A 27,194-nucleotide genomic window follows, 5' to 3' on the forward strand; every position below is an offset into this window, starting at 1 on the left:
TTTTTTTATAACCAGGTATGTTGAGCACTTCTTGTATTTATTAGAGTACATTTTTGATGAATACTTTCTTTTATATCTAAAATAAACCTCATTTGGTCAAGATTCAGTGTTATTATTATTATTCTTTTCCAATGAATGATTTTGTTAAGTATTAATAACCAGAGATTTGGGATCTATATACATAGGGAGATTAATTTATAATTTTAGCATAATTTTCCAGTTGAATTGCTTTAAGCAAATTTATTGGATTTTTCCTTCTTTTTGAAATAGTTCTATAAGCTAAGAAAATCCATTTATTGAAATTTGATAAAACTTTCTTTCAAAGCAGTTTAACTTTTATAAAGTTTATCATTCTTGGGAGTCAGATGTTTGATTATTCATATAATATTTTTAACAGCTAATGATTTATATCAGTTTTCTGTTCTGTCAATTTTATAATTCAGATCTACAAAATTATTCAGTTCAGTCTTTACTTCCATTTTTAGAATGGTTTTTAGTGTGGTTTTCTTCTGACACTACATATTTGTGGTTCTGTTCCTTTCTGTGTTTCCAGTAGTGATATTTGTGCCTTCTCTATATTTTATAAGTAAGTTTTGCTAGAAGTTCACCTGTTTTATGACATTTTTGTGAGTTGGCTTTTGATATTGAGCATCTGTTTTCTCTATTTTATTTAACTTCTGTTACTACTTTTACTACTAACATCTTAAATTTTTCCATAAATCTTCTTTACTCTAGCTTTTCTGGATTTTGTAGTTGAACAGTTATCTTTATGTTTGTATGCATGTATTTACTTACTTGAGAGTGTGGGTATGACAAACCAAAGTTCCAATGTCTTTATATCATCTTAGCTTCATCTGACCAATTTTAGTTGAAAGTACATTCTGTGTTGTTTAAGCCTGAATATTTTCTAGCTTTTAGATATATGGTTTCTTTGGACTATCTTTTTTAGATTATCATTTGGATACTGATTTTGAAAGTAGTTTTATTGTGGTGAGATGTATTTATAACATTGATATTCGGGATTTTCTGAGACTTCTTTTGTGATCTACTAAGTAGTCAATTTTTGTAAATGTTGAGAATATCTGCTTGATGCATTAGTTTCTATAAATGGTTTATTAAAATCTCCAAGTACAATGCTGGGTTTATGAGTATTCATTTTTATATCATTAAGATTTTATACTGCTTCTTTTTTTAATTTTTTTTTAAATTTTATTATTCATATGTGCATACAAGGCTTGGGTCATTTCTCCCCCCTGCCCCCACCCCTTCCCTTACCACCCACTCCACCCCCTCCCTCTCCCCCCCAACCCCTCAATACCCAGCAGAAACTATTTTGCCCTTATTTCTAATTTTGTTGTAGAGAGAGTATAAGCAATAATAGAAAGGAACAAGGGTTTTTGCTGGTTGAGATAAGGATAGCTATACAGGGCATTGACTCACATTGATTTTCTGTGCGTGTGTGTTACCTTCTAGGTTAATTCTTTTTGATCTAACCTTTTCTCTAGTTCCTGGTCCCCTTTTCCTATTGGCCTCAGTTGCTTTTAAGGTATCTGCTTTAGTTTCTCTGCATTATACTGCTTCTTTTAAGAATATTCTTTATGAGTATTCAAGTTCATGCTTATTATTTCTAATGAATTAGTACAATTTTGAATATTTAGCTTCTCACTTCATTTCTGTCACTACATTTACCTTAAATCATGTGTTGTCTAAAATTAACCTGTAGTATAGATGAGCTTTCTTTTTATTAGTTACCATCAATACTTTTCTAATTCCTTCATTTTCTATGCTGCTTTATTATAGTCTATAAGTTTATTAAATATATATACATACTTCAAACTAATCTCTGAACTTTCATATGTACATTCAACTTATATAGATTGACTATGGTCAGTTCTATTAACTTAATGTTTTTAAATTTGCGTCTGTTGACTTTGTTCTCTTGTCTCTTTCTTTTGATGTAATTGCTACTGTTTTGCACTTTCTTCTTGTTTAAATAATAACATTCATACTTAACTATTTATAAATTTAACATTCATGCTTATCTATTTATAAACTTAGCAAAATTTTAAGCAAAAATATTTCCTCTCAGGACTGATAACTATAGCTCAGTGTTAGAATGATTGCCTAGCATACAAAGGTCCCGGGGTACGATATCCAGCACAACAGGATAAAAAACAAAACAAAACAAAAACCCAAAACCAAAAAAAAAACCTAGAAAAGTCATCTTATTTTCCTGGATAATATAGTATGGAAAAGTAGTCAAATCATTTTTGAATCAACTTAAGATTACTTTTTCTATCAACCAACAGTTGTCAAAATGTTCTGCCTATAATTTAGCTATTATTGCTTCATAAAATCCATTTTTTCATCTAGATTTACCCTTTATTAGAAGTTCATCATTAGTACAAATGTTATCTACTTGCAGGTAATAATTAATAATTATGATATTTGAATGTTTGATAGTTTTGAATAAACTTTTCTTTAGATAGTGAAAATTTGCAATGTTCTTTATTTGAATCTATTTTTTCTATAGTTCTGAAAACATTAGCCTCTAAATTTCAAATATCATGGATGTGTTACTGTACTTATTTTCCACTTGTAAAATTGGCATAATGTAACATACTGTTCTTTATGTTTTTAATATTGTGTTACTAGTTTCATTACTATTTGAACTAGTTTTACACATATAGTTATGCCTTTGAGGATCTTAAGTGGATTAGTTTAGCTTTTTAAAAATATGACTTTCATCTTATACATACATGGTGAAGTTCAAAGATCTTAACCAAATAATTTTGGATTAGTTTTGCCATAGACACATGTAACTCACACCTCCAATCATGAAACTATCACCTATAAGAGTTCCTTTTCTAGTTAATGTCCCTGCCAAGCAATTGTTGTTCAAATTTCTAATATTATGATTAATTTTGCATGGTATCAACTTCATATAAATATGCAGTGCTTATTCCTTTATGTTACACTCTTTCGCTTAACATGTTTTTGATTTTCATTTTTGTTGCTTAGTATCAGTAGGTCATTCCTCTTTATTTATGTGAATATATCATACCATAGTTACCTATTCCCATCTATGGACAAACTGGTAGGGTTTTGGTTTGACACCTTTTGAAACTGAAAATTTTCAGTTATTTATTCTTCAAGTATTATTTTCTGAATCAGTCTTCTTCTTTCCCTTGTTCTAGAAATTAAATGGATGTTAGATTAACTTCTAAAAGACCTTCATTTTCTGTCCAACCTTGCAAATAATATGCATAAGTCTTTGAATAGTTTATTCAATTTCTTTGCCCTAAACACTTTACTGATTTTCTGTTGCTCACCAAATTGTATATGCATTGTGTTGAGCATCCTTCACAATTTGATCCCAATTTGGTTTACAATTTTCTGGATCATACCCTATTATTTATTTGTTTAACACAAACTTAGGGAGTACCTACTAACTGCCAAGTGCTTAGGAGTAAATAATGAGCAAAAACAATTATAGTCTTCTATGGTCTGAATGCTTGTGTCCCCTCAAAATTCCTATGTTGAAATCCTAATACCCAAGGTGTTGGTATAAGAGATGGGGATTTTGGGGAGGTGATTAGATTGTAAGGGTAGAGATCTTCATGATGCTATCAGTGTTCTTATAAAAGGGGCCTCAGGTAGTGATGCTGCCCCTTCTACTGTGTAAGGATGCAGTGAGAAGTTGCCCTCTATGAGGAACAGACATTTACCAGATACAGAATCTACCAGCACCTTGAGCTTGCACTTAGCCTTAAGTACTGAGATAAATAAATGGCTGATTTAAACCACCAGGTCTGTAGTATGTTTTGTAAAGCAGCCCAACAATTTGTTATATAGTCTTTCCTCAAAAATGACATAAATCCTTGTGGATGGACCATAATTAATATAATTATCACATTAAAAAATCATAAAATTATAACAGTAATGTTTGCAACAGAGTTTTATGGTACAATGATCTTCTATAGTTGTAGTTCCTGACCAGATTAGTAGGGTTGGAAATTTTTCTTCCACAATGTAGTGATTCACGATGAGAAATGAAAATGAGCCTAAGGTGAACTAAATGAAAGGAGAAGGCATTTAGTGCAAAGAAAAGAAAAAAAGAACATTAAAAAAATTTCTGTGACAAAATGTCGGAAGAATCATGTGAAAAGCAAAAAAAAAACAGTGTCACTTGAATGCAGAGATTGAAAATTTCCTACTCTGAGATGACCTTAGATAAGATTAGGAGCTAGACACACAGTGCCTTGTAGGACTTTAGCTTTTACTTTAAGGTCAATGGAAATTCACTGAAGATTTTTCAGAATGGATGACGGATCACTATGCTCTACAGCAAAAAGCATATGCTTTGAGGACAACAAAGTAGGTGATGTGTAGAGTGGTGCAGTTAGGAGGCTATTGTTACTCAGGCTAAAGGTGATGAGATTTCATGAGAGTTATTGCTATGGCTATAAAAAAATAGACATGAGAAGCATACAGATAAAACAAAATCATGGTAGTAGTTTGATGTAGTGTATGAGTTACATAAAATCAAGAATGGGCATTGGTTTATTAAATTTGATGGAAGATAGAGTCCATCAATGACTATGTGGAAAAATTCCATCTTTGGTTTTGTTTTGCAAAGACAGATTTTAAGTTGCTTTTGATTTATCCAAATGGAGTTTTTAAGAATATAGCTAGAGATTCAGGTGTGCAGTCTCAGTTGGAATATTAATTTTGAGTCATCTGAGTCTAAGTGGTAAAATGCATGTATATAAAATCATCTAAAATGAGGATACAGAATGAGGAAAGAATTGAACTAAGTGAAAATCTGGAGGGTTTTTTTTTTTTTTTTTTGTATTTCATCAATGGCTATAAGTAGATCAGCCTAAATTCTACTCTGACACAAAACCCAAATAGGTCAGAGGAAAGCTAAAAAAAATGTATTAGTCAATAGCATAATAAGAAAATACTAACCTTAAAAGTTGAAAATATTCATCAATTTTGACAAAAAATAATAAACATTTTTCCATTACATTGGATATGCTAAAGTTATTGTTATCCTTGATAAAACTATATCAGTGGAGTAAAATTGGTTGTGCGTACATAAGAATTAAAAATATCTGGAAAAGATAGAAAAAGTATAGTATTGAAATAATCAAAGTCTGTGAACAAAAAACCCAACAAAGCAAAATAGATCAAATATTTAAATATGTAAGTTATGGAATCTTAGTAAAATAAAAAAATTATATATACATAATAAATCCACCTCGATGTGACTCTGAGTAATGTGACTCAGATTGGATCTTGATAGAGTATATACTTTCAAATAACATCTGGGTTTCTAAGGTTAAAAAAGTTATTTAAGCAAATAAGGCAAAAGATTAATTATTCTTGTGTCTCACATTGTTTTGATTGAAGTAACATTCACATACTCTAATTATTTAGTGATTTTTGATATGTGCATACCCAATGCAATTGCTATCCTAATCAAGATATAGAATATTACAACCTAAACTTTTCTTACTCCTCTTTCCAATCAACACTGTAGACAACAATCAATGCTCTTATTTCTTTCAGCTTCTACTACTTCATAAATGGAATTACATGTGCTGTTTTGTGACAGATGTTTTCCACTCAAGATAATATTTGGAATGTTTTGCCATGTTGTGGAATTGCTAAGTGGTATTTTATTGAATAAATGTATCAAATTAGTTGCTCCATTCTCCTGTTACTGGTCGTTGGATTAGTTCTAGATTTTGGCTAATATGAATGCACTACTATTAATCTTGTTCATTGTTCTTGAGTAAATATCAAGGAAAGCAATTTGGGTAGAGACATATGTTTGACTTTATTTGTAAGAAACTGTCAGCTCTTTTCCAAAGGCTTGCATTTTAATTTCTCACCAGTAAGATGGGGTGTAAAACAGAGCCAGTTAAATCACATCTTGACACCATTTGGCATATTGCCGAGTCTTTTTAATTCTTAGTATTCTAGTACACGTGTCAAGCCATTTTGTTCTCCTTTTTTTCTGAGATTTAATATTTTTATTGTCAATTAGTAGAAATGTATTATTTAATTAAATTTGTGCTCATTTAAAACTTATATTAGTGTGTTTTTAAGAATTAGACACATTTACCATAAAATTTGTCACTTTAACTGATTTATGGTATACAGTTCAACGGTGTTAAGTGCACTCACTTTGTTGTGTAACCATCACTATCATTTATTTACAGAACATTTTTTATTTTGTGAGCTGAAAACAACCACTAAATAGTAATTCCCCATTCTCTTCTTAAACCTGTCCTTGGCAACCATCATTCTATTTTCCGGTGAGGGTAGATTTGAAAGATGTCAAGTAGGTGAAGGATGTCTATGTCTAGTTAGGTGGAATGGTAGAACAGAGCCTTCATGCTTCTTTTTTTTGAAAATTCAGCAAGAGATCGGAGGTATTAGGGAATTTAAATTGTCTATGTAGCGAAACTTGTGTTCTTTTTCTCTGTTAAAATAGCGAAACTTGTGTTCTTTTTCTCTGTTAAAATAGAGCACATTTCAAAGGAGATATATCACATCTAGAAATATGTTTAAGATAAAAGAATTAAGTTAATCAAGCTAATAATATGAAAAATAAAATAAACTTAAAACAAGGGAACAGTTTGGGAAAATGGAAGTAAAGTGGGACTTGCTATTAACACCAATCAAAATGAAGTGTATGACATAATACTAAGCAGGAATATGTAAACATGTAGTTTCCAATATACAAGAAAACTTAGCCACATAAGATGAGGAAGAACAGGTGTATTTTCTGCTTGTGGTGTTTTTATTAAATAAGAGAAATGGATACAGAATTACATGTATATTTTTGGAGTGTTTTTTTTTTTTAAATAAAGACAGACAAATTTCAAGAAGAAAAGTGGCTCATTTAGAAAACAAGGATAAAAATATTTTTGAGAAAAGAGGAAGAAGGATAAAAACTCCTGGCCAAACAATGAATAGCTGTTCTTCATATACACTGAGAACAAAACAAGAGATAATAGGCTTCATTGTAAACAAAAGGATTTGAATTGTAAATAAGTTAAAAAGTTTTGAGATACTGGTTGAATTTTTTGTTTTGTTTTGCTTTTAAAATTATTACATGTAAGAAAGACTGCCATTTGTTTTGTTTAATTTTTAACAATGCCCAAATTACACAACATGGAACTCTATGTAAGTTTTCTGTCACACTCTTAAGTATAAAAACTTCAGATGCCAAGAATGCTGACCGACTATGTAAATTTTAAGAAAGAGAGCAAATGACCTTTAATTGCACTGGAAGAAATGGGTTAACTATAGAGAAGAATTTCCTGCTGGAGAGGAATGTTAAGAATCAGAATGAAATCTTATGGAACCAGGCAACACTGGGCAGAAGACAGGGACACAAGGCACAAACTGGTGATTGCTCAGGCTTTTCATTGTTGAGTTTGTGAGCCAGGTATACACAGGAAAATATTATAAACACTAATCACCAGTGGAGGGCAAATGGGAGAGTGAGGCTTTGTGGTATTAAGGAAATGACAGCGATCTAGATTTGGGGATCACATTATTTTGTATTTCAACCCAATGCTAGATGAACTTGGGATCAGTAGCTAGGGGCGTTGTGCTTACTCTGTGTCTATTTCTGTGCACTTTAGGAAGGCTTCTAGGATGTGCCAATGTGACCTTGTGTTACATATGTGTTTAAGGCTTTCTAACAACTTCACTTCCTCTATTTTATTTAATCATTACAAGGAATTCAATGAAGAAGCTATTTTTTTCAGTTGAAGATACGATTTTGGGGATAAAAACTTTACCCCAATTCCCGTAGCGAACAAGCAGGATACTCTTACTTCAGAGACTATATTCTTAGTCATGGTCCTGTATACTTAATTGTATTGTGAAATGCAGCAGATTTTTAATAATTATGGGCTAAACTAACCTATTAGACTATGTTAATTTGTTTACTGAGTTATTGATCTATTTAGAAAACTATGAATATTTAGAAAAATGTACTGTCTCATTAATTAGTTATTACATGTAGTCACTGATAAAATGTCTAATTTCTTTTTTATGTTATGCTAATTTCAGATTTTTAAAAGCCTCATTAAGATGCATCCATTATTTGCTAGACTTAAAAGATTAGTTGCTCCCCCTTATGCATAAGAAAATGGAATGAGCCTCGTTTTTGAAGGAACTGTGCTCTGGAGGAAAAACAAATTTCAATCATATAAGATTTGTCTTTCAATAACACATTTATGTCCTTTATTTGGCCTCCAGTAAAATATGATTATGTTAGATCACATTTCTTTAGATATATACAAATTAAGCATATTGCACAATGTCTAGGAATTACTTTCCTAATGTTTCACAATAGCTAGAATTAATTGAAATCCTTTAGGGTATATGAGGCTGGAAGTGTGTCATGTTCATGGTATAGTAGGAAATAATTAGATCTGTAGTGAAGACACACTCCCAATTAAAACTTTATGGGAAAATGATTCTGAAATTAGCTTTAAGGAAATTGAATGGAAGAAGATCATAGGCAAATGTAGCACTCCTCCATTGTATTAACAAGTGTATTTTATATCTGTGCATGGAATCTGTCTTATTACCCTTGGAGTCTGGATATAATTTACCTGATACATTAGAGAAAGTTAGGTTTATATCAGATGAACTAAAAAGATTATGGAAAAACATGTCTTTGTTGCAGTGGGAAGTAATGTTTATAGCATTGATGTCTTAATTTTAAATCATGAAATTTACATATAAACTAGGAAAAATTATGAATGTTTGTAAAAATCATAGATTTTGAATGAGATAGATATAGAAAAATCTTATTTGTCAGATTTGGGAAGTTATTTCCAAGTCTTTCTGTTAGTACACTTTTAAATTAATATATGATTTATGAAGCTACATGGAAAATATTATACAAGATATTATATTTTTATGTTGGTCAATTAAACTTAAAAAGTTTAATCTTAGAATCACATGAAACAGACTGTATTTTGAAAAAATCTGAGGTAAGAGTATCTGTATGGTTCCTATATTCTTGTTTTATTGCCTTCTTTAGGAAGTTTTAACATAACAACACCTATTTTCTTTTACTTATTTCCAACAGTTAAATAATACAATTTCAAAGTATAAAATGTTCATGTAGCTCTTGGAATTGAAGCATTTTAGACTTAGAAGAGACTTTCCAATTTTATCAATAAGAAAACTTAGGTTCATAGAGCTTAAAAAATTGGACAAACTCACAAAGGCTGGTTGTCAGTTAGTGTCACCTTTGGAACTGAAACTGCATGTAGCATTTCTAACCCTAAACCTGTAAGCCTACACATGGAGCCATGATGCATCCAGTGGAGCCGCTAGCTTGCATTCCTCTGTACAAGGACGGATGTTCAACACACAAAGAACAGAAACACTTTTTTAAAGTTACATTTGAAGACATTTATACTCGGGCTGAGGTACAGCTTTAAATGTTTTTCTGGATCATTATTGACATTCAATTATCTTGTGGAAAGATTGTGGCCTCTAGGTTTTTGCCATAATATTCCAATTATAATTTACATAGTGCTTTTTGTGACTGGCAAGAAGGAGACTGCAGTTTTATTCACATGCAGAGTTTCAGCCCTCGATGAGTAAGCTATTATGTATAAAAGGAAGCATTTTAAACAAATTGATTTTCTGTGTAGAGCTTGAGTCCGAAAGGACTTCTTCATACAAAAATCAAGATCGATAGTTCTGTGCAAAACTAAATTGAATCATGCCACTTCTTCAATTTTATAATAATTTAAATGTAAGATAAATAATAAACTTGCTTTGGAATCTTCCTTGCTGGTTGTCCTAATTTCAATAACAATTGGCGTATATTTCATTACATGGCTTGCAGTTGACACCGGAACTATAAGCAGAATTTGCAGTGGAGGAGGCATATGTTATGCGTGTCAACCAAAGGCAGGATGTCTGTCATGCCTTGTCATTTATTTAACCAAAACACTGATAAGACTCAATTCTATTATGATAATTAAACTCTGCATTTATGTATATCATGTGAATGAATGAAAATGAAGAAAGTAATTCCAGACACTCTGGAGGAGTTGGGGACAATATTTGGGCAGCATTGTGTTAGTACAATAAATTATGAGTAATGATATTTTAAATCTAGGAGGTATATCTCCAAAGGGAAAGTGTTTCTAGAGATCATTATTCTGACAATTCAAGTTCAAAGTTTACGTTTGTCTCAGTAACAGAAACATTTGGAAGAGATGGGCCGATGCAAACAATTGTGCGTGTGGAAACTAAAAGGGACCTATGTCCCCACGATGCATTTGTGGTGTACCCTCTGTGTCAGGCAGTGCACATGCATGGTCCTGCACATTTGCCACATTAGTAAAACAAGTGTTTATTGACTTCCTACGATGCTAGGAGCCAGACATATAATTTTGAATAAAACAGATATAATTTATAGTATCATGGAATTTAAATATTACATAGTAACAATAGGCGTCTACATAGTTTTGATCAAAGATTAAGAACACAAGAGCAGGGCTGGAGGCATGGCTCAAGTGGTAGAGTGCTTGTCTACCAAGTATGAGGCCCTGAGTTCAAATCTCATTATCTCCTCCCCTCCTCCAAAAAAAAAGCTCAGAGAAGTGAAGTATCTTGTTCAAAGTCACACTGTTAGGAAGTGGCAAGGGTAGGCTCCAAGACTAGGTTGGTCTGTCATGCTTCATGCCAAAGTTTCATGAACAAATTCATGTGAATTGTGAGTAAAATATTGTCAAGCATAAAATAAAAAACATGCCTATATCTATTAATTTGGCAAACTCCTAGCTTTCTGGATTTCTTTGGGTTAAAAAAAAGCAGTTCATTTTTCAAATCTTGGCAGGTGCTTATGTCTGGGCTTGAGTACATTTCATTACATTTCACTGTCACACATAAAGGCTTTTTTTAAAACCATAATTTGCACATATTTTTGAAAATTAATTTAATAAAATATTCACTGAAAACAAAGATTAATTACCCCAGGTTTGTCAGCCAACACAACGGAGTGATGACTGTGGCTTTCTTTTTTGAAACAGTTGTTACTCAGACACAAATTATGATGCATTTTTGGAAGCAGACAATTCCTAAATTCATATTAACTGCTTCATACATCATAGGCCCACTGAAAAATTAATGAAAGAACTCTAACATGTAGGTGTATATAAAAGTAGGCAAATCTTGGGCTAAAAGCTAATAGAGCTTGGAAGCCTTCTATTTCTTCAGAAGTTAGGAAACCTCATCATTAATCTTGTTAGGAAATAAATTTTTAGTAAGAAATTTTTGAAATAATTAGGATTTTTTAGTCATAGTTGTATAATTTCACCTCAGAAAACTAGTTTGAAAATATTTAAAAATATAGAAATAGCTGAAATATTTATTATTTTTGATCATAGAAAAGTACATTTTAAATGCAATATAAAACTAGTACAAAACATTCGAAAACATGTACATTATATACACTTTGGAAATGAGTGTTTTATGGTAGTTTGAGAGACACTGGCTATATATGATCAGATCATTTCAACCACCGAGACTAAATTCCTCCCCGCAGGACAATTACTTTTTGAGTTTCCACTGTGTTCCAGGCAATCAGTTGTTTGGGATTCGTTAGTGAATGGAACAGGAAAACTCCCCTTCATGGAGTTTACATAGTGATCCTCACCATTTCCTACAAATTTACTCTCCTGATTCCCTTCCATCAGTGCCATTTTTGCCAACACTTCTGAAATGCTAATGTTCTCTGTATCACTAGTGTACCTTTATATCACTTCCCTTAAATTATCATCCTTGCCTTCAACTTTCTCCTGTATGTTGCTTTAAAATCTTCAGTTCCTTCTCTTTGGTTTCTCTCTTGCATCTTACTTTCATGTGTCTAAGTGCTGACTCAAGTCCATCTGGAAATCCCACAGTCCCTTCACACAAAATGTGTCCTAGAGTGAAGTACTGTTACCCTTTTCTTCCCTTCCAGAGAAACATTTTCTTTCCTAGTGTCCGATTCTTGCCTATTAGCATCACCACTGATCACAAAGTCACCCAGTGTTCAATGTCTGTAATGTAAGTGATTAATAGCTCAGTTTTGTAGACTCAGACAGCTGGTGATTCTGTTCAACTTTTTCAGTAATTATCTTGGTAATATTGGCAACTGATTTAACCTCTGGAATCATAATTTGCTTATCTGTAACATGGGGATTTTGATTGTTGGAAAGATTAACAGAGATGATGTGATTCAAGGGGTTAGTGTATAACACGATGTAAATAAAAATCAGTTTTGGGTATTAGTTTTGATTTTATTTTCATATCTTATAACTACCATTGCTCAATCAATTGAAAATGTACTCGCAAATTCCTACGATGTCACAGTTTTGGGGACTTCCTCTTACTTTGGGTCTGAGCACCAGGACAGAGTAACTTTAGCTGAAGCATCTCTGATTTGAGGTCTTTTCTCTTCTAAAATTTCATTCTGAATTTTATTGAAATGAATTCTACTGTGAACACAATTTTATCAACAAATTGGGGGTTTCTAGGGATGCTTCTGTGCTTTTCTATTCAAGTCCACTTTTTCAAGTATTTCACTTGAAGAGCCAAACTTTTTCCTTGGCACTGATGTTTTTCCCTTGGTTCAATCCTTTACATGTCTGCAATTGGCTCAGAATCCCTGTCTTCCAGGTTGAATTCCTTTGAGACATACGATGGAATGTAAGGGAGGATGACATTGCTGACTGTGCCTGACACTGTTTCAGTTTGATCAAGTTAGAGCTGTGCCATTAATTAAAGGGAGACTTCTTTTGTCTTTAATATATTACACACATTTGCAAAACTACTGGTCTCCAACTGCAAAGCAGACTCCAGAAAAAATATCTTCCTGTGCAAAGAACCAGCCAAGAATAATATACTTTTTTGACATATCAGTTTCTAATGAATATGTTATTTATTTTAAAATACCAGTGACATGTCTATTAAATTGGAACCTCCACTTTGTTTCTAGCATGGCTGCAATAACTCTCCATGAAAAAACATGACATCCAAAGCCAAAACTTACATGCTATATTCAATGTTAATTCATAGATTAATTTAATAGTTGAAATGATATAGACAGGGAGTAACTCGTGTTCCCATGTACACACACATATAAAGGTTAAGCCGAATTTAAGTCAAAATCATGGATGTACAGAATTGAACTTCTTCTATATTTTGAGCTTCTATTTCCAACTCATTCAAGTCTCCTTCAGTTTAACTCAGTCAAATTAGCATTATTTAGTCATTTCTAATTTTAAATCGTAGGGTGTCACTCTCTCTTTTATCCTCAAAGGGCACCTAAGCGAAAGGTCTAAGAGTAAACAACACAATTTTAGTTGGAGCATGGTTAGTAAGGACACATAACCTTCTTGACCCTGGGAAAACTCGGCCTCTTCTAGACTCTACAGAAATGTAATTATAATGTCATTTTCCAGAGCATCAACTCTGCCCTTCCACCATCAGCCACAGTACTGGCTTATACTGCCTATTCCGCATACACTGACTATCCACCCAGTTACCATGGACTTTGTCTTGTTTGACAGTCCTCTCAGTTAGTTCTGTTCCCTTGTAGCCCTTTAGAAAGTCTGGGAAAAAAAAAACCCCAAAACAACAATTTATAAACATTTGTCTCGAACTATGAAAAACATAGGGAACTGTTTCAGGACCTCTCAGACGTAAGCCCTCTCATTTTCTACTTTCTCTTGAGGACTCATGCTGGTACAGGGAGCTTTCCTGTTCTGCTCTCCTTGGCTTTCTAGCTGTCCACATATTATTACTTCCGAAGTGCAGGGGATTGATGGAGCCTGTTGTTCCCAGAATTCATGATCGTCATTTTTCTATACAATGCATTTTCCATTGCATAATTGATTTTCCTCTCCAAACCCAGCTGAAAAGGGAAGATTCTCTGTTGTCCGTTGAGGGCAGGATGTGTGCAGGTTGGCAACGACACCACAAAAATCCCCTTGGTGAATATTCCTAATTATATCCTGTTACTTGGGCTTCCATTTAGAAGTCTTTTAGTTCTAGATGTCAAAATTCTGACATGAATTATGTGAGTCAAGAGGGAAATTTTAGACTCATTATCCAAGGAAGGGTCAAATGACCAAACCACAGGGAGGACAGATGCATTTGGTACCAAAAGTATGAGGAGCACAAAAGGGAGCAAGTCTTTCTTCTCTAGCTGTTTTGTTTGCCTGTCAGCTTGATTCTCCACTACCAACCAGCTTTCTGCACACAGTGGAAATTACAGTGGTTGTCAGATTTGAGTTTTATACCATAATTTTTTTGCCACCTGAGAGAAAGAGAACCTCTGGTACTCAGATTCATTTTGAAGAATCTTTGGGAAGTTAGCTGAGATTCCTGGCTTGGGTCAGTGCCTCCTTCTGGGTTGCTCCTCAACTCTAGTCAGATGAGGTGTGGGTTTATGTAGGAACATGTTAGCTTTGAGAAAGTCACGGGAATGGGGGATGGGGAGATTCCAGAAAAGAGAATAGGCACATTACATGCCACTCTTAGATGCTGACAAGCAATGAAGAATACATCATGTACACTCACTTTTTGAGAGAACCATTCATGAAGCAATGCCTCCTGGAATGATGATTCTGCCATTTCATTTCACATGGCCCATGTTCTTCTTATTTCACCAGCACAACTGTGGAACCTTGCAGAAAGTTTCTTAGAATTTCTGCTGACACATAAGTGTGGAGTAAAACCAAATACAAGCTGATGTTGTATTTGATGACCTTGATGTTGTCTGAACTATTGCTAAAGGTAGATCCACAAAAGCAGTGTGTATCCCTGAGCTAGCTGGAAGAGTTAATATTATGATTTTAGGTGGTAGAATTTATTTTCTGATGGAGGGAGTGAATTCAACTATGATATACTGTAAGAACTTGTGTAAATGTCACAATGTACCCCCAGTACAATAATAAAAAGTGCAGAAAAAAAGAAATTATTTTCTTTGGGATATCAGAGGAGTATCTATTTTCTCAAAACAGAGATTTTAAGCTGGATAAATCCCAGAGCTGATATGAGTTACATGTGTCAGTCATTAAATAGATTTGAAAGAGAAGGAAACTAGTGGTGTAAGACAAGCACCAACCATTAGTGGATGCACAGGTTCAATTCCTGCCTTGTAGTTAATAGTGCAGGCATATAAAGGAATCACAGGTTCTTTTGCATGTCTTTTTATTTCGCAATTCTTCCAGGCGTCCTTTTCATGTGGCTCAGAACAACCTCCTGTGGCCAATTGTGGGTTGAAGATAATTAGTCTTTAATTATCACCAGTTATATTTTCACCTGTGCCGCTTGCAAATCCCCAGAACTTACAGTTTTCCGATTAGCGTATTCATCCTCCAACAAGCAAGTGTAGGGAAACAGCTTTTCCTTTGGGGAGCTAACCCCTTCCCCACTAACCTTTCAAGTTATATTTTGAGTCATGTAAGAACACCCTTGAGATGGTGAACTTGTTTTTATTTGTGATATGTATCTGCTGGACTTACCTCTCACTATGGTTACTGAATCCAAGTAGATATTGGGAAGGCCACCTCTGGAGAGGTCAGAGTAATGAATATCGCTTAAAAGAAGAGCAGGTGAATTAAAATTCACTCAAATAGACAAAAGCTTGTTTGTGATATAAAGAAGAGTTTTCTGTTTTACTTTTTGGTTGCATATGAATAAAAGTCAAACACAAAACATTAGAGTGGGAAACAACTTTGATGTATTTTTTTTCTTTATCTTCTACCTGTGACTGAATATTCTTCCATTGCTTCAGAAAGAGAAAAAACCTTCAGTTTACACTAAGGACGGTCACTGCCATGTAATCACGGAAGCAAAATAAATAAATAGGTAAAAAATTTCAGAGTTAAGAACTCATTATCAACAAGCTGGGAAATTTAAAATAAAACATTCAATAATCTTCCAAACGCATATTGCAAAAGAAAACAAAAAGGTAATTTACTTCATAGACCTTTTGAGGTTTTACATCTTTGCATCAGTATAGCATCATATGTACATATCATACAGCATTACACATAGCATAAAAGTATGGGGAAACCTTTGGAAAGGCTGTTCTGGAAATACATTCTCATCAGCATGCAAATCATTTATCAAGATGCAAATAATTTAATAATAATGTGGCCAGGGTCCTCAGAGTAAATAATTTCCATTTTCATTGTAGTATATGTTAAAGACATCCACAATATTTTTCCTGAAAATTGCACTACTTATCTAGTATCCTTTGGTCTGCCTACAAATTTTGTCTCATTAATCCTCACTTCACAGCTAGTAAGTGAAAGTGATTAACTTTGCCAACTCTCAATTGAAGAAATGGGAAATTAAGGGTCTTACAATAGGTTGACTTTAAAACATATGAGAGTTCAGGTTTCTGAGTACTGATAAAGTTTGGTATTTACTAGCTCTTTTCTGTGTAAATTTTAATTAACTCAACACCATTCTAATTATAAAATATTAAAAACATAATCATATGTTATTTGGTCACATATTAAATAATATATCTTAAAATTTTAATATCATAAATAAAAACATAGAAATCTCAAACTACAAGCCATAGAGACAACTATTATGAAGAATTTCAGTGTGCAGAGAGTTAAGTGTAATATTCCTTGTGAAATGGCAGGTTTTTCAAATTGCAGAAAGACAAATTCAGTGATACAGCTTAATCCTCCCATTTTTAGTGTTTTTATTCCTAAATTATGGGAAGGAATAATATTAAAAAAGGAAAGAATGGTTGAAGGAAGGACAGAAAATTAAAATATGAAAGAAGGAAGAAGGCTATGACTCCAAGATGGTGACCGGGACACAGCCACAGACCTCCTGACCTCTGTGATCCAGGCTGGAGACATGCTTGACTGAGGTAAAGCACCAAGGAGAGCTGAAACATCAGCACTCTGAACACCGAGCTCATGGAAGGCTTCTCCATGCCACAATATACTAAAAGAATAGCAGGTACTGCACACCAAGCCCTGCTGCTTCTCTGCAGGCCATGGGATCTCCTGATCCTCCAGCCCTGCTCCTTTGCCCCACCAGGGCCGTGCTACACCAAACACTCACCTCTCAGACCCACACAATCTCCGCCAAACAAGCCCTTAAGGCCTGCCAAGCTGGGGATCCACAGACATTCAGGATCTCTGCCAGGTCATGCCCTCAGGCCTGCCCTATCTCTGCTCTACCAGGCCACGCCCCTAAGGCCTGCAGTGCTGCTGATACACACACACACACACACACACACACACACACACACACACACACACACACACAACACACACACACACACACACACACACACAATCTCTGTTCCACTGCCCCCCCACCCCAGATCTGCACAGGCCTGCACTGATACCCACTCCATCGGGCCACACACAGCTACACACATTCAAAGCCTTAATCAACAAAGACAACTACATGACAGGGATCACAATGTACCTACCAATACTAACACTGAATGTTAATGGACTAAATTCCCCCATCAAAAGACACCTGTTGGCAAACTGGATTAAAAAGGAAGATCCAACAATCTGCTGTCTACAGGAGACCCACCTCACCAAAAGAAATAAGCACTGGTTGAGAGTGAAAGGCTGGAAGAAGATTTATCAAGACAATGGCCCCAGGAAACAGGCAGAGGTAGCAATACTTATCTCGGACAAAGTAGACTTCAAAAATAAATTGATCAAAAGAGATAAAGAAGGATACTCCATACTAATAAAAGGTGAAATACACCAAAAGGAAATAACAATTATCAGCCTATGTGCACCCAACATCAATGCACCCAATTACATCAATCATACTCTGAAGGGCCTAAAAACATATGTAAACTCCAACACAGTGGTAGTGGGAGACTTTAATACCCTCCTATCACCAATAGATAGGTCATCCAAAAAAAAATTAATAAAGAAATCCTAGAACTACTTGATGTCTACAGAATATTTCATCCAACTTCTGCACAATATACGTTCTTCTCAGCAGCCCATGGACCTTCTCCAAAACTGATCATATCTTAGGGCACAAAGCAAGCCTCAGCAAATATAAGAAAATAGAAATAATCCCATGCATTCTGTCTGACCACAATGCATGAAAACTAGAAATCAAAAACAAAAACATCAGTAAAAAACACATCAACAATTGGAAGCTGAACAACACATTGCTTAATGACTAATGGGTCATCAATGAAATAAAAGAGGATATTAAAATGTTCGTGGAAGTCAATGAAGATGAAAACATGACCTACCAGAACCTATGGGACACAGCAAAGGCAGTCCTAAGAAGAAAGTTTATAGCCATGAGTGCATATATTAAAAGGATAGAAAGATCTTAAATCTATGACCAAACACTACATCTCAAACTCCTAAAAGAACTAGAACAAGCAAATCCCAAACAAGCATAATGAAGAAATAATTAAGATAAGGGCTGAAATCAATGAAATAGAAACAAACAAGCAAAAATATATGAAGAATCAATGAAATAAAAAACTGATTCTTTGAGAAAATAAATAGGATTGACAGACCCCTGGCAAACCTGACTAAAATGAGGAGAGAAAAAAACCCAAATCAGTAAAATCAGAAATGCAGAAGGGGAGATAACAACAAACACCATGGAAATCCAGAAAATCATCAGAGACTGCTTTGAGAGCCTATACTCTAGTAAATTTGATAATCTCAAAGAAATGGACAAATTTCTTGAAATTTACAATCACCCAAAACTGAACCAAGAGGATATTAATCACCTGAATAGATCTATAACACAAAAAGAAATTGAAGCTGCCATCAAGAGCCTCCCAAAAAAGAAAAGTCCAGGACCTGATGGATTCACTGCTGCATTCTATCAGACGTTTAAAGAAGAACTAATACCAACTCTCCTTAAACTGTTCCATGAAATAGACAGGCAAGGAACACTGCCTAACTCATTTTTTAAGCCAACATTACTCTCATCCCAAAACCAGACAAAGGAGAACTACAGGCCAATTTCCTTAATGAATATCAACGCAAAAATCCTCAATAAAATAATGGCAAACTGAATCCAACAACACATCAGAAAGATCTTTCACCATGACCACGTCAGCTTCAGCCCAGGGATTAAGGGGTAGTTCAACATATGCAAATCTATAAACATAATACAGAACAGCAATAGAAGCAAAGACAAAACCCACTTGATCATCTCATAGATGCAGAAAAAGCCTTTGACAAGATCCAACACCACTTTATGATAAAAGCTGTAAGAAAACTAGGAGTAGAAGGAATGTACCTCAACATTGTAAAGGCTATATATGACAAACCTACAGCTAACATCATACTTAACAGTGAAAAACTGAAACCATTCCCCCTAAAATCAGGAATGAGAAAAGGGTGCCCACTGTCCTCACTCCTATTCAACATAGTACTGGAATTTCTAGCCAGAGCAATTAGGCAGGAAGAAGAAATAAAAGGAATACAAATAGGTAAAGAAACTGTCAAAATATCCTTATTTGCAGACGATATGATCCTATACCTTAAAGACCCAAAAAACTCTACCCAAAAACTCTTAGACACCATAAACAACTTCAGTAAGGTGGCAGGATACAAAATCGACATATAAAAATCATTAGCTTTTCTATACACCAACAACAAACTGAGAAGGAGCACATGGAAACAATTCCATTCACAATAGCCTCAAAAAAAAAAAACATAGTAAATTTAACAAATGATGTGAATGACTTCTACAAAGAGAATTACAAACACCTGAAGAAAGAGATTGAGGAAGGCTACAGAAGATGGAAAGATCTCCCGTGCTCATGGATCAGTAGAATCAACATAGTAAAAATGGCTATACTACCAAAAGCAATCTACATGTTTATGAAATTCCCGTCAAAATCCCAATGACTTTCATCACAGAGATTGAAAAATTTACCCTAAAGTTCATTTGGAAACACAAGAGACCATGACTAGCCAAGGCAATACTCAGAAAAATGAGCAATGCTGGAGGTATCACAATACCTGCCTTCAAACTATATTACAAAGCAGTAACAATAAAAACAGCATGGTACTGGCACAGAAACAGACATGAAGACCAGTGGAACAGAATAGAGGACCTGGATATGAATCCACACAACTATACCCACCTCATTTTTGTCAAAGGTGCCAAAAATACACAATGGAGAAAAGACATCCTCATCAACAAATGTTGCTGGGAAAAGTGGTTACCTGTCTGCAAGAAACCAAAATGAGGTCCATGTTTATCACCCTGTGCTAGTGTCAACTCAAAATGGATCAAGGACCTAAATATCAGACCTGAAACTCTGAAGTTACTACAGGAAGGAGCAGGAAATACTCTGGAACAACTAGTTGTAGGCAAAGACTTCTTCAATAGAACCCCAGCAGCCCAGCAACTAAGAGAAAGGATGAATAAATGGGACTTCATAAAATTATAAAGCTTCTGCACAACAAAAGAAATGGTCTGTAAACTGAAAAGACCACCAACAGAGTGGGAGAAAATATTTGCCAGCTATACATCAGACAAAGGACTGATAACCAGAATATACAGGGGACTTAAGAAACTAACTCTCCTAAAATCAATGAACCAACTAGGAAATGGGCAACTGAACTAAATAGAACTTTTTCAAAAGAAGAAATTAAAATGGCCAAAAAAACACATTAAAAAATGCTCACCATCTCTAGCCATAAAGGAAGTGCAAATCAAAACCACACTAAGATTCCACTTCATCCCTGTTAGAATAGCCATCATCAAAAACACCACTACCAACAGGTGTTGGTGAGGATGTGGGGAAAAAGGAACTGTAATCCACTGCTTGTGGGAATGCAACTAGTGCAACTACTCTGGAAAAAAATTTGGAGACTCCTTAAAAATCTAAACATAGACCATATGATCCAGCAACCCCACTTCTGGGGATATACCAAAAGGAATGCAACACAGGTTCCTCCAGAGGCACCTGCATACCCATGTTTATTGCAGCGCTATTCATAATAGCCAAGTAATGGAAACAACCAAGATGCCCCACTATTAATGAATGGATCAAGAAAATGTGATACTTGTACACAATGGGATTTTATTCAGCCATCAAGAAGAATGAAATCTTATCACTTGCAAGTAAATGGATGGAACTGGAGAACATCATTCTGAGTGAGGTCAGCCAGGCTCAGAAGACCAAAAATTGTATGTTCTCCCTTATATGTGGACATTAGATCTAGGGCAAATACAGCAATGTGGTTGGACTTGGATCACATGACAAGGGGAGAGCACACACAGGAGATACAGGAATAGGTAGAAAACCCAAAACATGAAAGCATTTGATGTCCCCACTCCAGAGGAACTAATACAGAAACCTTAAAATGACAGAGGTTAGCATGAGAAGGGGATCAGGAACCAAAGTAAAGATCATTGAGTTAGAGTTGAATCAACGTGGGTTGTAACACATGTGTACATGAAAGCAATAGTTGGAATCTCTCTGTATAGCTATCCTTAACTCAACTAGCAAAAACGCTTTGTCTTCCTTATTATGCTTATGTCAATTCTTCAACAAAATTAGTGATAAGGGCAGAACAGGACTTGCCTGGAATTGAGGGGAGGGAAGGGGGAATGAGTGGGGGAGGGGAGCAGGGTAGAGAAATGAGCCAAACAATGTATGCACATGAGAAAAAAAGAAAAAAAAAAAAACCCCATGGAACAGAAAACCAAAAAAAGAATGGATTTGGGGAATCTCTGTGATGTTCTCCATAGTGGCTGGACTAATTTACATTTTCAACAATGCAGAAGAGCTCCTGTTTCTCCATATCCTTACTTACCTGCATTTGTTATTATTATTATTATTATTACTATTGTTATTAATTTTTTTATAATAGCCATTCTAATTGTATTGAGGTGGTATCTTGTTGTTTTGATTTTCATTTCCCGGATGACTAATGATTTTGAGCATTTTTCCATATATTTGTTTTTCTTCTTTTGAGAAGTATTTATTCAAATCATTTCCCTACTTGAAAATTGGATTCACTCATTTTTATGGTGTTTTTTGAATTCCTTATGTATTCTGGATACTAATCCTTTTTCATATGAATAGTTGGCAAATTTTCTTCCACCATATGATCCGTCTATCCCTTCTCTGGACATATATCTAAAGGAAATGCAGTCAGCATACCAAAAAGACACCTAGATGTCAAAGTTTAATCCAACACTATTCACAATAGCTAAGATATGCTACCCATCAACAGATGAGTGGATAAAGTGCACAATAGAATATTATTCAGCCTTAAACTATGATGAAATTCTATCATTTGCAGCAAAACAGATGAAACTGGAGGGCATTATATTAGTGAAATAAGTCAGACTCAGATAATTATCACATGTTCTCTTTCACATTTGGTAGCGAAAAATTCCAACCTGAATATAGAATAGTGATTTTTATGGTGGGGAACAATGTGTGTGAGTGGGTGTAGGTAGACAGAGGTTGGATTTGATTAGTGTATGCTATGCTGTACAAATGCATGGAAATATCACACTGAACCCCACTAATGTTCACAATTAATGCATACTAATAAAAAATAAAACAATTTAAAAACATTCACAGTTTATAGTCACTCTATCATTGACATCTATTTTGAGAATCAGTACCCCACACTTTCTCACAAATGGACCAATCTTTCACTTGGTACTACATATCTCATTCACTTACTTTTTGATCATTTTGCTTCCCTGAAGCCAATGACTTTGTCACCTTGAATGACATTTTTAGTCAATTTTCACAGCAGTGGTTCCCAATGCCCTTTTGGAAATGATCAAACTTGTCTCCTATTACATCAGGAAATGTGTTTCTCAAAGCCTAAATTTATTTTTCTCTACATTTCATGATTTCAAAGAAATATGACCTTAGATTTACATTAAGTACCCAGTGACATGGAGCCCTTAGGTGAGCTAGATTTCTATTTTCTAGAATCATTAAACTTGGGGCAGATGGGCAATTGGTCATCTTGTCCACTTTGGAACAGCAAAAATATTATTTTGGAAAACCAAGGTTTGGACTCCAATTCTTGATTCTGGAAAAAATTCATGAGAAAGAGATTGATCATCAAACTTAAGTAGGACCAACCAAGTTTAAGGGAACACCATTTTGACTGAATAGAGAGGGTATGGTCCTGGATGTTGTAGTATACTGAGGTAACCCACAGTCAAATTTAGTTGGGAGGGATATTGTCAGACTAAGTGAGAATTAAAGTAGCCTAATAGTTCTAATAAGGGTATAATCTAGAAAGGAAATTAAAGGGAAGAAAAGACAGGGAGGTAAATATATAATTGAAGAATGGCAAATATAACATGAGTTAGCAAATGCTTGAATGTGGGCTCACGGAAGGCAAGAACATTTTACATATTTGTACATTTAAGTATCTCAGGTCCCTAACATGAGACACTCATGAATATAGCATTAGGATGAAATTGTAAGTGGCAAATCAATGTAGGGTAATAGTATCTGTATTTTTTTTCAGTATAGATGTTTCAAATGTTATTTTTGAATTAGCATGCATTAATAATATGAAGGAATTTCATTGTGATAATTCTATGTACGCATGTAGTATTGTATTTTCACACACACACACACACAATTTTATTTTGGCATACCAGGTGATGAACTTTGGTCCTAGTGCTAACTAGACAGGCATTCTACCACTTTTTCAGAAAGGGTGTGGGTGTTGCTTTATGCCTGGACTGGCCTAGACTGCAATCCTCCTCTTTGCACTTTCACACATACTGGGATGACAGGTGTACACCACCACATTCAACCATTGGTTGAGATGAGATCTCATGAACTTTTTGCCCAGCCTGATCTCAAACCATAATTCTCCTGATTTCCTCCTCCCAAGTAGATAGGATTAGAGGTTTGTGCTTCCATGCCTGGCAACTTTTACATTGATGTGTATCTTTTTTTTTTTCTCTCAGAACTTTATTAGGTGTTGGGCAAGAGGAAACCACTGAAATAGTTGCCCATCTTGTGTAGGACAACTAGCATAGAGGAGCTTTTCCTTGGAGATAGGCTTTCACTGAAGTAGAAGCAGATCTTTGATTTTTAAAGGGGAGCTGACTGGCTGAACATCTGTGCACCTTTATATGTGCATGTGTGTGCAGTGGAATTCCTTAGATACTATGCTCTTAGTTATATATATATGTATATCATATAATTATGTATATTATATATGTGTATATATGCAGATTATATATTATATTATATATGTGTTGTACATATCTATAGATAATTATTTGTTATGTAAATATGCACATCATATTATATATATATAATTCATTATACAGAGAAACAAGGAATAGTCTGTTACCTCTTCTCAGAGATTGAAATTGTGTGTCCATGGGAGACACTCTTGAAAGCAGGTTCAAAAATTGAAAAAAACTATACTAATAATAACATTTATATTGTATTGCTCACCAATGAGCAATCCAGCCAATGGCATTTGTTATTTACATTTCTTATTTCTTTGTATCATCACAACATTTCTAAAAGTTAAGGCTGCTGTTGCCAAATGATGAGTCAAGGTAAACAATGGTAAAGGTTAGAATTCTCCAAGGAATTACCCAAACCACATTTCAGTATTGTTCCCAGTTTTAACATTTGAGTTCTAAAATAGTACCATATCTTTGTGAAACTGGATTTTCAGTAGTTACTATAGTAAATATAAAATATCACAAAAAAAAATCCTGTGGAACAGGAAATAATGGTGGTAGTGTCCAGTTTGATTCTTGGGTGTGAAAAATTGTGCTGAGCCTCACAGGCACTTAAATTGTTAGGCTCTTATTGTGTACTAAGTTTTTGGACTTAACTAGTTAATAAATGGAACATACTAACTATGCCTTTTGGTGTAGGGGTGCTGTAAGAGTTACCAAGACACCAAGTTGCCTTGAATGGGAAATAGCTGTTAGTGTGTCAGTTGAAAACACTTTAACTAGAAGGAACAGACTCCATGTTACGGTGATTAAGCAGTTGTTATTTTATTTTTTCTCACATAACATCAAGTGTGGAGGTTAGCAGTTCAGTACTATTGTAGCAGCCAGTAAGATAATAAATACAGTTGCTATTTTGTGTCATCCTAAACATGCTATCTCATGATTACATGGTCAAAATATGGCTGCTTTTGCTCCAGGTATTATATCCATGTTCAGTGCAACAATAAAGGGGAGCAGAGAAGGTCAGTGACATCTGTCTCTACTGATAAGGGAAACAAATGCTTTCTCATAACCTGCCAAGTAGCTGCTATTTACATCTTATTGGCAAGAGCTGTTTGCATAGACACATCTTGCTATGAGGATACCTGGGAAAAGTAATGCTTAGCATTTTTAGCATCCTATGAGAAAAAAGGAGATTGAAGAAGATGTATAATTGCTTAGAAATAATGTCTGCCTCAATTAAGCCTTGTCATCTTGACAGACATTGTGTCTTTTCTAGAAGGGGTTAATCTTACTAAATGGTTTAGCTGGGAGTGAGTTCAAATTTATCTGCTTTCTAAGTGTATGTTTTTCCAGTTGTGGTCAAATTCTGCATTTACTTTCTTTCTTTTTTTGTAAATCTCCCTTTCACATAGGCCTCTTCTGCTGAAAATGCATGTTGTTTCCTTCAGACCCTGAAGAGGTCCATGGGGCTGAAAAAAGGGTTACTATTAGGTAGGAGGTTAGGAGCTCTGAAAACCTAGCAAAAGAATATTGTTTTCCCATGACACAAATGAAAAGAGATGTTGCTTCCAGAAGGCTGATGTGTCAAACTCAGCGTGCAAAAAAAAAAAAAAAAAAAAAAAAAGCCTGGCAGGAGTTTTAGTGTTGTCATAAACAAGTGAGCATCACTGCTTTGATGCTATCTCCTGGCCTACCAACTGAATCTGGGTTCCTCAATGCTTTGTTATTCTGCTGGCAGAAATACGAGATTAAGAAATTCATTTTTGTCTCATTTTCTCTGTCTTTTGGATACAAAACATGTCTTGACATATCTTCTATGAATTAAAATCATCATGATAAAATATGCTTCAGGGCTTGAGGCTTTTTCTTAATACATACCTCTGACCTGGTTGCTCACAAAGATTTGATGTGGAAATGGCAAATTATTCTCTTTAGAGTCTTCCTGTAAGAATCTGATGCCTACTATTTGCAAGAAATGAGGGAGAAGAGAAACAGTTGAGTCCTGTTAAAAACAAAAACATTTTTGTTACCAACTTTTGAGCAATGTTTCATTCCAAATATAGTGACATTGGACTCGCATCGAGTGTAGGATGTGGAATTGCGCTTGTTCAAGTATTTCATTTGGCAGCAGCACAGAGGAGAGTATAATTTGCCAAGAAATGCTTCACTCTGTCTCTCAGTAAATGGAGAATTCATTATCAATACAATGTTGTACAGGAGATCTATCCACTTTGTTACTGTTAGGAGTCTGCCTCAATTTTTATTACATATCCTTCTTTCTCTAAGTTTAAATTCAGTCATGAAAATTGGATAAACTATAAAAATTGAAGAAACAAAGATATGTTTGTCATGTGTTTTTGTAACTTGAAATGGCCTGTATTTTTCCAGTGGATAATAAAGGGTCTTATAGTTTACAATTCCTTCTGATTAAAGAAAACACATTTAGCAGACAAGTGTTAATAAGAATATATATAAATTTCCCATATGGGGGAGAAATCCATTGCAGCAAAACTTTCTGCTTGATCACTAAATTATTAAATATTACTAATACTTATTATTTATTGAATATTTTCTATGATTTTAGGTCATAGAAGATAATTGCTTGGTTGATTTTACTTAGAGAATAAAAATATACATTTCATTTACAAAACCTGCTTTAATTAAAGACAATGACACTTGAAAGTGCAAAATATGATGATTAGATATAGCTTTTGTTGTTTCTGGAAAATGCAGATTTATTGCCTTCAAATTTATACTTGCTGACTTTTTTTCTTTTCACAGCATCATTATTGCCCAAAGGTATCTTTGAAAACATTAATCACTCTTTTGTGAACACCAACAAGCTATCCATAAATCCCTGCAAAAAGAAGCAAATCTGTGGATAAAGTTTTTTCTGTTGCAAATGGTACAGACCAGCATTACTTATATCTAAAACTGACCATTTGCATAGT

The sequence above is a fragment of the Castor canadensis genome, chromosome 7, assembly GCF_047511655.1.
Source record: "Castor canadensis chromosome 7, mCasCan1.hap1v2, whole genome shotgun sequence".
Lineage (NCBI taxonomy): Eukaryota > Metazoa > Chordata > Mammalia > Rodentia > Castoridae > Castor > Castor canadensis.